This window comes from Crocodylus siamensis, chromosome 10, assembly GCF_052110815.1.
Source record: "Crocodylus siamensis isolate JL-2025a chromosome 10, ASM5211081v1, whole genome shotgun sequence".
Classification (NCBI taxonomy): domain Eukaryota; kingdom Metazoa; phylum Chordata; order Crocodylia; family Crocodylidae; genus Crocodylus; species Crocodylus siamensis.
This window is the reverse complement of record NC_143404.1, coordinates 7,979,439-7,994,706: the sequence shown is the minus strand read 5'-3', so window position 1 is coordinate 7,994,706 and position 15,268 is coordinate 7,979,439. Positions and strand designations below refer to the sequence as shown.

The 15,268-nt window shown below is 39.2% G+C and overlaps 1 non-coding gene across 1 annotated transcript; it reads right to left on the bottom strand.

Annotated features, from left to right (window-relative positions):
- Positions 1–8,140: 8,140 nt before the first annotated feature.
- Positions 8,141–8,212, bottom strand: TRNAC-GCA (transfer RNA cysteine (anticodon GCA)). Its single transcript has one exon. It is a non-coding gene; the product is annotated as a tRNA-Cys (tRNA).
- Between the last annotated feature and the right edge of the window lie 7,056 nt (positions 8,213–15,268).

Below are 15,268 nucleotides of genomic sequence, written 5' to 3'. Positions count from 1 at the left end.
AGGTGTACTAGACTGACCCGAGAACAATGCAGCAACAAAAAGCAATTGCAGCGTTCTGGATGTTGCTGCCTCTTCTGTCAGGCTTTCCCAGGCTGCACTTATTTTTTTGTGTTGGTTGTTTATCTTTGCAAGCCCTTTTTCCTCTTCCTTCTCCAATGTCCCCAGTGAGCGTCAACATGCTTTTAGCAAAACCACCTTGCTTTGCATCACTTAACCTTGCCCCTACCCCTGACACTGTCGCTTCTCCTACATGAAAAGCCCCAATGGACTGGCATTCAACACTTGTGGAAACAAGCCAAGCATTTTGCATGGATTTTCCACTTAATTCTACACCCCCCAAAATATTTTGCACTAAAGGACCATGACAAGGAATTGCTGGTTCTTTCTTGGATTTTCCCTTGATTATAAGAATTATTTTCAGGGGGGAGGGGGGTTAACAACCTATTATATTATATAAAATAGTAAAGTGGATTGTGAATGTTGTTGCTTTTTCATTCCAGTTTTTTAACTGAATTATACTTATGATGCCCAAGGGGCAATAAAAGGTCCTAAACCACAATGAATAAATCCTCAGTTCATACCCTAAAATGTTAGATGCCCTTGAAAAGCTGAATTACAGAATTTGCCAAAGTTAATTTGCAGCCTGCTAAGAAAAGTTTCATCCTTCCTTCCATCTTACTGCTGAATTTATGGTAGGAGCTTGCTTTTACTGACACTAATGCTATTTAAATGTTCTTCCCCAAAACAATAAATGCATGTGAAGTAAGCCAGTGAAGCAGACTTTGGAGTGTTTTATTCTTTAATCTGGAACAATGCATATGAGAAACCACATTTTGTATTCAATCAAACTTTCTTTATCTTGTAATAAATATTAATTTCCCAACTGAGCTGCTTTGCATTATATCCCTGATTCTCCACTATGGCTTGCAAATAATGGATTATATAGTCATTGTAGACATTTTATTATTAAACATACAAGCTATTTTATTCAATTTATTCTACAGAGCAATTGTCTGGAAGTAATATTACCTATTTATTTTAAGGACAAACTTGGTTCTGCCACTGACCTCTTGTTTAAGTAAAGTGATTTTGCTTCTCTGTACCTCATCCCACCGTTCTGCAGAAGGATAAACAACGCTTGGTTCATTTTGCTAACACAGAAAACTGTGTATACTTCATCCTCATTGAACTCTAACCAATGAAATTTTGTCTCTTCATCAATTAGACAAGACAGAACATATTTTTTGGCAGCATAAAATACATATTTCACGCATAAAGAAAGAATTGTGTATGGATAATGCGTGATTCATGAATCACGAGGGATTTTCTTTAAACTCAAATAATTCATTACTTATGACGGTTGTTGGGGCTCCCACTTCTCTACCTTGTCTATGTAAAAAGTTTACACCTCACTACCACCCAAAAGAGCTAGTCCTGAATTCTGGCACTATTGTCCATAGAAGCTATATTTTAAAAAATTGAAAATATATCTATTTAGAATCTTTTCTTTACAAAAAGTACCCTGGCAATTTAACAAGCAAACAGGTCCTAGGCACAACATCAGTAATATGCTGGAATTGAGGGTCACAAAATGTAAGATTTTTAATGGGCATAACTGAATGCTGTCATTGAAACAAAAGCACCCAGCAGAAACCCAGGACAGATTATATTATACTCCAAAAAGCACTCATCATTTGAAAGTATGGAAATGCACATGAATTCACTATACAACCTTAACTCTGACTGGCATTTGATATAAACTACCTGTCTTCCTGGATTTGTTCTTGTATGTCTGAAGTATGATATATGTTGAAGGCTGAGGGATTTTTTATACATATATATATACACACACATACACATACACACACACACACACTGGCTCATGGCCCACTGTAACATAAAGAATGTGTGGGTAGAATATCAAAAAAAAACCTGTGAGGAAAGCAAAAGGCTGGATTTGATGAGTCATCACCAAACAGTTTTGTTCTTTTGAAACCACTGCTATGATCTGAGACTGGATGCTCACATTAGAGTTCATTGGGAAAAAATATGAAAACCTGTGAATTTTTTCCTTCCCATTTTAATCTTTTCTTTTGGTAGCTTTCCATCCGAATCTGTACATGCAAAACACGTTTTTCTTCAAATTAGGCTTAATAATTGGCATGGATTTGGAATAAAGACTGCTGCCAGTTAACACTTGTATACTACACATACATATATGTCTACATATCCCCAGAGCCAGCCTGAGCAGGGTGCGGGGCCCAGGGCCTGGGGCAAATCAGCTCATGTGGGGTCCTGCCCCCACTCCAATCCCACGGGCCCCGAACCTGAAGAAGCTGTTGCTGCCATTGTGGCAGTGGCGGCAGGGGTGGGTAGCAAGTGGCTGGACACAGAGTTGCTACTGTGCCCAACGCCACACCACCACTACTCCGCCCAGCTCCACGGGACCCCAAAGTGCAGGGCCCAGGGTGGTTGTCCCAATTCACTCCCCACCTTGGACATCCCTGAATATCCACATACACACATACACAAAAAACATATATTTATCTACGCAAAGACTACCACATACATATACCTACATATGTCTACCTATCTCCTTCTCCTAACCTCCCCTTTGCACCTTCTTCCTGTATATTTGTCCTTCCTGTTCCTACCTCAATCACGCTTGATTCTTTGAAATTCCTCTTTAAAGACCTTTAATGTTAACCCACAAACTATAGTAGACAATGAAGTTAATGTGAACTATTTACCCTCTAAATTGTGTCTTTTTTGGGGGTACGTAGCATCAAGTAGTGCATACACGAGCCAGATACATGCATTACATTTCTACTGGGATAACTGCTATTCTTCCAATAGAAATCGCCAGCATACAGATGTTAAGTCAGTTGCTTCAAGAGGAAACGTCCTATCGGCAAGAAACATCTTCCACCTTCACATCTGGAAGATTTTTTCTGCAAGAGTTTCTCTTGATAGGATGAATGCTTGGACGCTTGACTCTTCTGTGATTTGGAAGAGTCCATCTGCTGCTGCTCTCCCATCCTTCCCCAGACTAGGATGCACCATGGGGAAGGCATGGGGAGCAGGGGAGAGGGAGTACCTGGCTGCAGGCTGAAATGCCTGTATGCTCTTTCTCCTGTGAAGATTTCTGCTTCTGAAAATTTCTCACACATTTTCAGTGGTAGGAATGAAAGCCCATCATGGCCACTGCTGGCACTCAAGCAATAGAAGTCCTACTTAGAGGCTGCCTCACACTGAAACTACCACTCTAAACACTCCTGAACTCCGCAAGTGTGGATATTCAGAGCCTAACAATGTAAGGGCTCAGGGAAAGCTCCCCATTGACTTCAGCTGCTGTTGAATCTGACCCTAGACCCAGGGTAGGTACAAATTAATATTTTTCTGTCTTCCAAGCATCTGGACAAAAACATGAATTGATACATAAAGACTTATCTACGGTATGAGACGGTATTTCAGTGGTGGAAGCTCAGTTTTAGGGAATTTCTGTGCAAACTGCAATATTTGTACCAGATACCATTCTCTTACTCCCTTTTGATAAAAGAACGATCCGGGTAAGGCATATGTAAGTGGGTGATAGACTATGCTACAGTAAAAGCTGAATTATAAATAAAATCTCCCCAAACGGATACATAATGTAACATTCACACTATCTGTAAATAGCATTAGTCTCATCATAAAATATTACAGCGCTAATAGGAAGCCTACCAGAGCGACCAGATTTAGTTATTGAAAGCAAGGGTTCTGGCACCATTTTCACTGGCTATATTTATAAGCCTCTCCTTAATGAATTTTACTTACAGTGAATGACTGTATGCTGTGTGAATGCATAATTGACCATTTGCAATCATGGTGTCTAGAAAATAAGGAATGAAAGCTATTAAGAGTATGCTTTGGAAACCTTTCTTTTTGCTTCTTGACAGGATAGAGTTGCTACATGAATTTAGCATCTGCTGTGATGATTTGTTACCACTCTGAAATGGGGAAGTTGTTGGCGACGGTGGCAGTAGTACTAGTTGTTATAAAAATAATACCAACAACAATGATTAGCACCCTTGTCTGGTTTAGCTCTTTTTTAATCAACATAAAAAAAAATCTAGTCATTTCTTAGTATTGCACAGTATTGTGCTATATGTATTGCACAGTAATTTTTTTTTGTTGTGGGGGGAGCCTTCAAGTAACATATTTCACAATGGAAAACACAGCTAATGATTATCCTTTGCCTGGAAATAGGATACTCTAGATAAATGGGGACAGTGGATGCACATAACTAGGGAAGAGTGAAATTTTCAGTCTCCCAAGGGGCCCTAGATGTCCAGTTTCCATGTATAATTTAACAGGAATCGGGTGACCAAATCCTACAGGCAGCTTTGAAAATCTCAGTGCAAAGGTTTATATCTGCAACTGTCCAAGAGGAGAAGGTTGATCGTTATGGGAGACGATGCATTCATATTTTCAGTGGAACGAAAGGGACTCGCAGAGACCCATAGAACTAGGAGGGCTTCAGGAGGGTGGGACGGATCTCAAGAGTCATCTTGTCCGAACACCTGCATGAATTCAGGGAAGCTATTCCTAAACTGTCTCGGTCAAATGCTCTTCCACCTTCCTTTTGAAAACCTTAAATGAAGGAGATTCTACAAATTCCCTAGGCAGCCTGTACCACTGCCTCACTGTTCGCACGTTAAGGCCACTTTTCCTGAGTTAACCTAAATCTGCTTTGCTGAAATTTAAAACTATTGCCTCATTTTCTGCCCTCTGTAGCAAGGAAGAACCACTATTCTCCTTCTTCTTTATGGTAGCATTTCAAATATTTGAAACCTGCTATCATGCCCCCCTAAATTCCTTTTTGCCCAGGCTACATTTACCTAGCTCTCTCAGCCTTTCTTCATATGTCTTACCATCTAAATCCCTCTATCACTTTTTCTGCCTGCCTTTGGACAGCCTTCTCCACGTCCTTCCTAAAATGTAGAGCCTAGCACTCCACACAATACTCTAGCTAAAGCCTAACCAGTGCCTTGCCTCCCATGGCTTACACCTGTTAATGGACCCCAACATTACATTTGCTTCCTTTGTGCGATTCATGTTGAACCTGTCATCCACCAAGACCCCCAGAACCTTCAAATAAAACCTAGCTACCATATTCTTTAAAAACAAGGATAACAATCCTGCTCTGTGATGCACAGGTAGGATAAATGGGTGGAGGAAAAGAACATAAGTCTCTCTTCAGTGACTAATCAGGCTTCCGTCTTTCCAATGACCTTCGATAACCTCTATTGGAAAATAATTGTTAACTGAGATTATCTGTTTGTACACAAGGAGACTCTATTTAAATGTATGTTGCAATCCGAGTCCTTCTTTCCCCATCTCGCTGTACAGTTCAATTATTAAATAATTGAAAATTTGACTTGCTGACAACCCCCAAAATACCAAAACCAAAACTGGAAAAAAACCCATATTTCAGTCTGAATTAAGATTATGATCAATAATCAATGATCAATGATCAAGATTATGATCAATAAGCTTTTTCTTCTGCTTGTTAAAAAATAATTGGAAAGAAATTTCAAAATCATAGAAGCACAGAAATATAGGGCTAAAAGAGGTTTCAACAGGTCATGAACTACAATTCCTTGCTTAAGGCAGGATGGTCTGCTTAAACAGGTCTCAGAGAGATGTTTGTCTGATTTCCAGGCTTCCACCCAAACACATTCAGTGACCGAGACTCCACGGTTTCTTTATATAGCCTCTTCTGGTACTTAATCACTGTCATAGAAAGTTCCTCCTGCTATCTAACCCTGCTACAATTCAAACCCAATATTTCTTACCCTAACCCTGTGAACACAGAGAACAATTGATCACCACTACTGAACAGAGTGGAAGAATCAATTCATGCTGCTTGCATACAACATCACAATATTTCATTATACTGCTGGCTTTTTTTCTTTCTGGAACAATTTTCCATGTAGACTCCTCCTTTTTTGCAGTACCTGCAGCAAAGCTAGTTGTTCCCCATTCTACATTTGTGCATTTGGTTGTTTCTTCCTAAATATATTACTTTGCGTTTCTCTGTACTGAGCTTTATCGTATTTTAATTCAGACCAATTGTCCAGTTAATCATTTTGGTTTAGATCGTTTTGAATATTACTCCTATGTTCTCAAGTGTCTTGAACCCAGCCCTGCTTGGTATCTTCTGCAGATCTACTAAGCATATATTCAAGACCACCTCTTAAGCAATTAATGAAGATATTGATCAGTAATAGACCCAAACTGACCTCTTGGGAAATCCACCCGATACCTCTTCCCAGTTTGATAATGGGCTGTGGATGACTACTTTTTGAGCAGAGTTATACAGCTAGTTATGTACCTACATCCTATTGTAGTTCATGGAGACAGGATTTCTTCAGTTTGCGTATGAAATAAAGTCAGTCTGAATAAAAAAATGAATCAAATTCTTTCATTTTGAAAATGTTTCATTAACATTGATATTTTTAAAAACATTTATTGTTTCTATATGAGCAATTTGATGAAGCAAAACCAAAATAGAGAGATATTTTATTACTGAATCTTCTTTCTTGGCTAAAAAAAAAAGGTTTGGTTGAAATTCTTGCAATTCCAGTAAAACAATCCCAATGTATAGCAGCACATACAAAACTTGTTCTGAGGGGTCTCATGAATGGGAACTCTATGTTTCCTTTTTTTTAATGTGTTGCTGCACAGGTACATTTTTTTGCTAAAAAGCCTGTCTCAGTGCAAAACCTGCAGCACATTTATTTCATTTAAAAAATCTTGATATACCTCGAGTGATGATTTACATTTTAATATGCTGGATACATCTCTTCTGTTGTTGTACTTGAAACAGAAGCAGAGAACTCTCATTAATGCTATTAGGACTTGTAAATTATAATACTGCTGATAAAGCATTCTCAGCCCTGTGGTCTGGAAAATAAGGAGAGGGTACAGGTCAGCTAAAAGAGACTTTATAAAACAGAGATATCTGTAGAGAAATCACAAACCTTACCTTTGATTATACAAACAATTGCAAAGCAATGTTACATACCGGTAAATAAAATCAGGGAATAAAAGCCAACTCAAAATCAGATTATCAAAAGCAATTATATTCAAGTTTAGAGGTCTTCCACCATACTCTTACTATTTTGCAATCTTCAATCTTCACTTATTCCTACATTAAACAACAAAACAAGCTATTTATGTGCTTTCTAATTATGGTACAAAAATAGTCCTTATAAACAGAAAACAACAAGCAATAGGTCTTTTTTTCCCCTACCTATAAACATGGATGTTTGTTCACTCCTACTGGATCTGAAATATGCATCGTGCCTTGTCACTATTAAAATACACCATTTAGATATGACTGTCACAATATTTGGAATTATATTTATTCTCCCTGGAAGTTATACTGTAGAAATATCTTAACTCTTCCATATGCTCCAGTGTGGATAGCCTTAGAAAAATGAGAGATAAAGGTACCTGGACTATTTAGCTTCAGTTCTAAATACAGGCAGTAAAAATTAAACAATTAGTTCATAAATATGCTAAAAGACTTCCATTAGCCCCCTGAACTAGGGTGTATTTCACAGAGTGAATGTCTGTTGGACTCTTGGCTAATCCAATTCAAACTTTTCTATCAAGGATAACATACAACTTAAAGGAAATATTGACTTTTATAGTCAACATGTGGCACTGAGAATTCTTCAGGGAACGGCACTGCAGGCATGATCCCAGCATATATACATGGATTATCTCAGCATCCTACAGGTTCATAGTTTCATAGTAGCTAGAGTCGGAAGGGACCTAGGTAGATCATCTAGTCCGACCCCCTGCCTTGGCAGGAAAGAGCACCGGGGTCAGATGACCCCGGCAAGGTGCTCATCTAACTTCCTTTTTAAAATCCCCAGGCTAGGAGCCTGTACCACTTCCCCTGGAAGCCGGTTCCAGGCCCTAGCCGCCCTGACTGTGAAGTAGCGCCTCCTAATATCTAATCTAAACCTACCCTCCGCTAGCTTGTGACCGTTATTCCTGGTCACTCCTGGCAGCACACAGGGGAACAGGGAATCCCCCAATACCTGCTGATCCCCCCTGACCAGTTTGTAGAAAAGTTAGCCCTGAAAGGGGGCACCCAGGTTTGAACTAGGGACCTCTTGATCTGCAGTCAAATGCTCTACCACTGAGCTATACCCCCTCTGAGGTTACAGCTATGTAATCTATGAGGTTACATCTCATTGGTCAACTCCTCTCATTTTGCCATGTGAAGGAATAGGTGATTGTTCATGTTGTTTTCACTTTTTATTTTCTAAATGGCTAGTGTGTTAAAAAGTTCAAATAGATCATCAGGGACAGATATTATACATAAACCAGTTTAAGTTATCAGAAACTCATTCAAACCTGTAACAGCACAGATATTCAGTGATATAAGCCAGTTTGAAAATGGCTGAAACCACTTTGAGATAAACCTGGTTGAATGTAGTATCAGACTTAACTAATTTGGGTCAAACCAGTTTATGCAATGTCTGTCCTTGTTTAAGTTAAATCACAGTCCCCCAGCATCCCGGCATGCTCTCTGGGCTGGGTGGGGCTCTCTGCTTCACAGCAGACATGGCCCCTCCCCTTTGCTCCCTAGCTGGAGCTCGGCAGAGACTGCAGGTGTCTGCCTGGCTTCCTCCTGCTCTCCTCCTCCCTTCTCCATCCCCCCTGCCTTAAACAGACACACAGCACTAGCTAGCAGACCACATGCTGGCTATGGTCTGTGCTGTAGCAGACAGGACAACGGTAGAATCAACGGGTAGCTGGTAATGTCCATCTGTTGTTTTCTTAATAGGCTGATAAACACTGAATTAGGGCTGATAAACACCGTCTTATCAAATCCCTGCTGGACTGGTCAGAAGGGGAGGGGGAGCCTACCTAATGAAAGCATCCTGTCAGGGCCTGGCCACACCCCTCTCAGTTCAGCACTGTGGAAGGGAAGGGAGGACTGCTCTAGCTTCCTCTGGCTTTTAGCCTGAGCCACCGCAGGAATTTGCCTGCATGTCTGGGATGTCTGTGCAGTTACAAAGCCTAGCCAGGTACGACTAACCTATCAATTCAGGCTCAGGCTTTTTGAATGTCTGTCCCTAGCCGAGAAAACAAGTGTCTCATGGCTGCCTTTATAGGAAGCAGACAACTTCAAAATGCAATTACTTGAATCCTGTGCTGGCAATATTGCCAGTTCCTAGAGTAGCTGCAATATGCAATGCAGCCCCAGCATTGCAATATTTACATCTAGGGAAGCACTCTTTCAGTTTCTTAACACCTCTTATTTTTTTGGAGGAAGCTAAAGGGTTTATTTTATCAAATCCCAAAATACCAATAACCATCAATGTATGACATGTGCTTTGATTTGCAGGCATGAAGAGGAATGAGTAAGTCACAAAGATATTAAAAACAGCATACTTGGGATGAAAAATGTTTTTCCTTTTATTATTATTATTATTTATTCAGGGGTTTTTTCATTGGATGAGAAACATTTAATCACAGAAATTCTTGTTTCAGTGGAATCATTGGGGTACCTAACATTCAGCATGTGCTTATATACATTGTTGAACCAGGACCTGAGAGTATAATTAATCCCATATCTGAATTGCTCCAAGTTGTCCAAAACATGGGAGTATGCAGGCTCTTTCCACTCCTGTGATTTTGGGTATTGGTTTGAGCAGCTCTGGACAAGATGAATAATAGCTGAGTTTTACCCAGCACGCACAAGGAAATACACAGAGCTATGTTGGAATTCAAGGGCACTTATCTCCCTCTCCCTCTCCCACTCCCATCTCCCTCATCCCATGTATGTTTTTAAAAGTCTTAATTTATGCAAAACATTTGGCATAAATATGTATGTTTTTACTGCATGAGCTGTTCTATCTATTGGGTAAATTTAACTCTTTAAAATAATGTACATATTTATCAATAACTAATAAACCAAGATCATCTTTGGTAGCAGTCTCATATAGCTAATATATCATTACAAATGCAATTGCCTATTTTTTTTTGTCAAAGAAACTAGCCATTTTCAGAAGGGAAGGGCTGAAGAAGAAAGTTTCTAACAACCTTTAGGTTTAACATTTTAAATCCTTGTCATCTGTCAATGATAGCCTTAATGTTACTACACTGCTGCAGTGACATTTCCTATAAATGCAGAAGGAAAATATAAACATTGTTATTCAAGGCTTATTTCACATCCTAAGAGGTGTTATAAGGTGTTACATTCTTAGCATGTATGTAGAGTCATACGAGTATGAGAAAAAAATATAAGGTGTGCGAATTTAGAAGCTATTTTAAAGCATATTCATGATGAATATTTGTAATGGTGGTTTCTGCAATATGTATATCAGAGACACTGTAGTAACATCCAGGATGTTCCAGTAAGTATCTTTATTCAATACAGAAGTTATTAGCAGAATAATATTGCTTTTGTAGAATTTGTTTTTGTCATTCAGTTGCTTCCTGATTATCTAAATTATAGATACTTTATTATTGTGGCACCACCACTGGCAAAATCTCCAAAATTCGACTATTATAAAAGTCTTAGTCTGTCTGTCTATAATGCTTAATTTGCACTGTGATTGGCTGTCTCAGCAGCCAATCAGAGTGCTCTACACAGGTAGAGGCAGATGGCGGAGTGCTGCCATGACACTGGTGACAGGGGCTGGAGTGGAGAGCTTGTCCTTGGAGGCAGAGAGGGACAGTGGGGACTGGAGCACCACCATAATGGAGGGGACGGAGTGGTAGGTCGAGGCCGGTGGCGCTGGCCTCTCCCCCTTGGGTCTGCTTCTTGGAGCTAGGGGCCAATGCCCCCCCCAACAACAGCTGGCAGGGAGGGGAGGTGGTGGGGAATAGGGGAGGATGAAGGAGGGTGGAGGGGGAGGGGAGCCTACCAGTGGCTGTGCCCTGCCACAGCTGCAACTGCTGCCATGACCGCCACCATGGTCATGGGCCCTGGGCCTGGCCCAAAGTGGCAGGGGAAGACTGGAAGAGGCCCTGGCCTTAGCCTAAAGTGGCAGGGGGAAGGCAGGGAACAGCCCTGGACTGAAAGGGAGCGGGGAAAGGGCCCCAGCTCTGGCCAAAAGCAGGAGGGCAGAACAGCCCTGGCCCAAAGCAGGAGCTGGGAACAGCCCAGGCCCCTGCCCAAAGCGGAGCAGGGAAATGACCCAGGCCCCGGCCCAGCCCCAGCCTGAAGTGGCGGGGGGAGGCAGGGAGTGACCCCAACCCAAGGCAGGCGGGGGGGGAGGGAACTAGACGCAGGCCTCTGTCCCAACCAACATTCTTGACGGGCAATTTTCTAGTTATTTGATATAAATACCATGATGTATTACCTATGAAGAAGACAAATAAATCATGATCTGTTTCAGAATCATGGGCAAATAGCAAACTGTATCTATAACTACCTTTCAATGACCTATATGTAATTCAAATGATTCTCATATTGCAATAATTGAGACTGTGCCTGCAGTTCTTCATACCACTTTATTTATTTTGGTTTCTTTTGTCTGTAAAAAAGTTCTCTGTGAAGAAACTTAAAAATTGCCAGAGCCTAAAGCTAGACACACATCCATAAAATAACATTCAAATCAACAAAGGACATGAAAAAGCAAGAAAATACAGCAGAAAATCATTTACTTCTTTTGGCCAAGACTTATATTCTACGTGCATATAGGTATGTAATGGGCTTTAGGGAAATACATATGCCTAGAGTAACCTGAGAAGCATATACTGAGCTTGAAAGCTTGTCCAAGTCTTTTCCAAACATGCAGTTGGTCCAATAAAAGATATCACCCACAAAAGTCCTTGTCTGTCTTATATTTTGATGTAAAGCTTTTAAATTATTCCCTTTTGAATTCTGAAAGCACATTGTCCTGAAAAAAGTGACATTTCCAAGTAAAATCATTTCTCTCATATATAGGGATTTCAAACACTTTCATTGCTCTCACAGTTCAGGAATTATTGAAAAGATCTGAAAGCATATTTAACTTTCTTCAGAAGTTTCCAGATCTTTTCCTCCAAACCTACCCAAAACAGATGATCTCCTTAATACAGTATTCTTTTGGATGAATGGTTTCAAACACGCCATCAAGAGTTTCCATGACAAAAATGGGGTGTTATAAAACCATTAATATTATACAAGGAATTTCTTTTTCCAGACAACTGTTCCTGAACTGGCAGGTTTTGGTGGAAAATGATGAGTTCTGATTTGCAGACAATGAAAACATTTCTTATTTTGTTTTTGACCAAAAAAAACCAAACAAAAAACAGTTTCTCCAACCATTTCAATGGAATCGAATTGTTTTTACCAGAATTTTTCAAGGGAGAAAATTGCTAATGGGAACTATTAATTTATGTAGTTGTACATAGCCTTTCTACATCATTCTTTGTTTAGCAAGGTAGTTATTATTTATATTATAAGTACCAAGCCACTTTTGAGGGCAGCAGAGCTGAAAACCTTATGCCTAGAGGAAAGATTATTTTAGCTAAGCATTATTAAACCTTCAATAATAGAACAGGATTGGTAAACTTCATTTTCATTTCTGGCTACCTTTGCTGTAAACTTTGAAATGCAGAATACAGCACTTGGGAGACAACAGACTCATGTATTAGCATTAATTTCTCAGAGAATCCATATGGTAACAGACATGCATAGTAGAAAAAAGACTAACTCAGTTCAGTTGACCATGCTACTTATATGAGTCTGATGGCCTGTGGCTTTGCTCTTAACAGCTCGTTGCCCACACCCATAAATCCCTCATCAGTGGCATATATTGTTAGGGTAAGTTACATCTAACACACTAAAATCTGATCAAACTGACATATCTGAAAGCATCGAGTCATTTCAATCTTAAATTTTTTATTCAAAAAATCTCCCAGATTATATAATATCAAGCTTTGTGTGGAGATACGACAGAATAAAACAGCATTTTATTCAAAGCTTAGCTGAACGCTTCTGGAGCTAAACATTCAAGTCAACAGCAGTTTTTAGATCACAAGCAACCTTATACCAATCTGTCCTAAACAGCCTCTAAGACCATAAAAAGTTGTCTGATAATCTATTTATGCTTAGCATACTGACACAGAATAAGTAAAAGCTCTGTATTTAGGCTGATGATGAGATTTCTAACCTGGATTCCAGCACACACTGTCTATATGCTAAGTAGCGTCTTGGGTTAAATTTGAAATGTGCTTAAACCAAAAATGTATTAAAAATACATAGTTACTGAAATGGAGGTATTAGAGAAAAAGAATGGCACAATATGTATTTGCTGTTGCAGAATTTAATGTGATTATATGAAATGTTTCTTCATTTGGATAGAGGTGTTTTAACATTTTCTAGGGGCGGACATCCGAGGGAGAAATCTCATGTTAGTTCCTAAAGAACTTTGTGACTCTATCATGTCTGTTCAATGGGCACATTTAGAAATTTCATAGACACACTATGGCACAGTTGTCCCATATTTCTGTTTCCAAGACTGTGATCATCTGTTTCACCTGGAACACACACCAGACCAGGAGAAAATCTCCATTTCTTGATACTGCCGACTCCATATGTTACTATGGGAAGGTGCGTCTTTTTTAGGGTGTACAATATCACTTTGTGGAGCTGGCTTTAAAATACTGGCAGAAGAGGTCATCTCCTGTGGCAGAAAAATATGATGAGCAGCAAAATGTATTAAGCCGTTTGTGTGGGGGAATATGGGCTGATGGCGTGGGAAGCTGCCTAGGAATTCAAAGGTTTAAATCTCGATGTCCTCTGCTACCAGCTCCAATTCAGACACGTTGCTTTCCCCTGCTGTAATGTTAACGTTCCTTCCCTAGCGACTCCAATTTTAACAAACTTTTTCTAAACAGAGGCCTATTCTTCTATAGGAAACAGCCAGCAAATATTGAAGTTAAAAGCCTTATATAGAATGTATTTTGTTACGTGTTTTTCTCTAAAATATTTCTACCCCTACTCCCTTTTTATTCCATGTATGCATAGGTACTTTGCACTCTAATACATTCCCGTTTCATTTTACTGCCTATACTGTTTTCCCATTGGATATTTCTCTCTCTCATTCTCACTAATTCCTTTATTCAGTCCCTTTTAAGCAGAAACTGTATCTAATAATGTTTGGGTAGGAACTGAACTTTCAAATTCATCCTACTTGAAAGAGTTCAAAATGAGCCCTTTCCTAATAGCAGTTCAATTTCTTGCAGTATTATATTTGTCATGTAAAGTCAGTCAACTGATAAGAAAAATTATGAGCACTTCAGTGCCAAATCACTATGCTGTTATTTGGCTGCTTTTCACAGGCATTATGTCTCCGCCCAAATGAAAGTTACTAACTGTGTTTTTATTTAAATAAATGAAAAAGAGCTTTGTCTGCAAAATAAACTATTGCTTTGTAAATGACACTGTTCTCCCATTCCTACCAAAGGTATGAGAGAACATTTTTAAATGAAAGACTTCCAGAAATTATATATTTGAGTTATTAAATACTGACAAATCACCTAGAACCAGTCTTTTTTACAACCTAAAAGTTGCAAACTAATTTAAAAAGGAGACAAAAATGTTGACTATGTCCAAGTTTCAACATGAAGGGAGTCGGTATAAATTATGGTTAATTTTCAAAAATAAGAATGATTTTAACCAGACTTAAATATTTGACAAGCCACTGTGAATCTGATGTACAGTGGGCTTGCTTCAATAGTATAGTGAAACTTCCAGATTCATAGTAATCTAAAAATTATATTAAAAGTCTCAAAAATAATAAACGAAAAACAAATAAATGGAAAAATATCAACAGTTATTTTATCCTCCAGAGGCCAACATCTGTCCTGCGCCTTCACAATGCTTTGCTTCTCATTGACCCCAGTGGGACTATCCACAGCATGAAGCGTTACTCAGCATGAGTTAATAACATAATCCGCCTCCACATTATTAACCAAATTTGAATACACACGATTGTGTGAGTGCCTAAAAGAATGCTGAAAGTGATTTAGCTGTACCAAAATCTCACTATAGGATTTTTATATAAAAGGAAGATTACAGAAGTTTTCAACAGCCAGGAAGTTATTATGCACAATAAATAAGAATCCACAAATTAAATGGAGACCAAGGATAAACAAAATCAGACAACTGACCTTGCAGACAAAGCATGGAGCCCTGAGCTAATATACGCTTTATGTCTATGAGTAATCCCACAGAGAAAGCGATATTTCCCCTGCATAATTAACA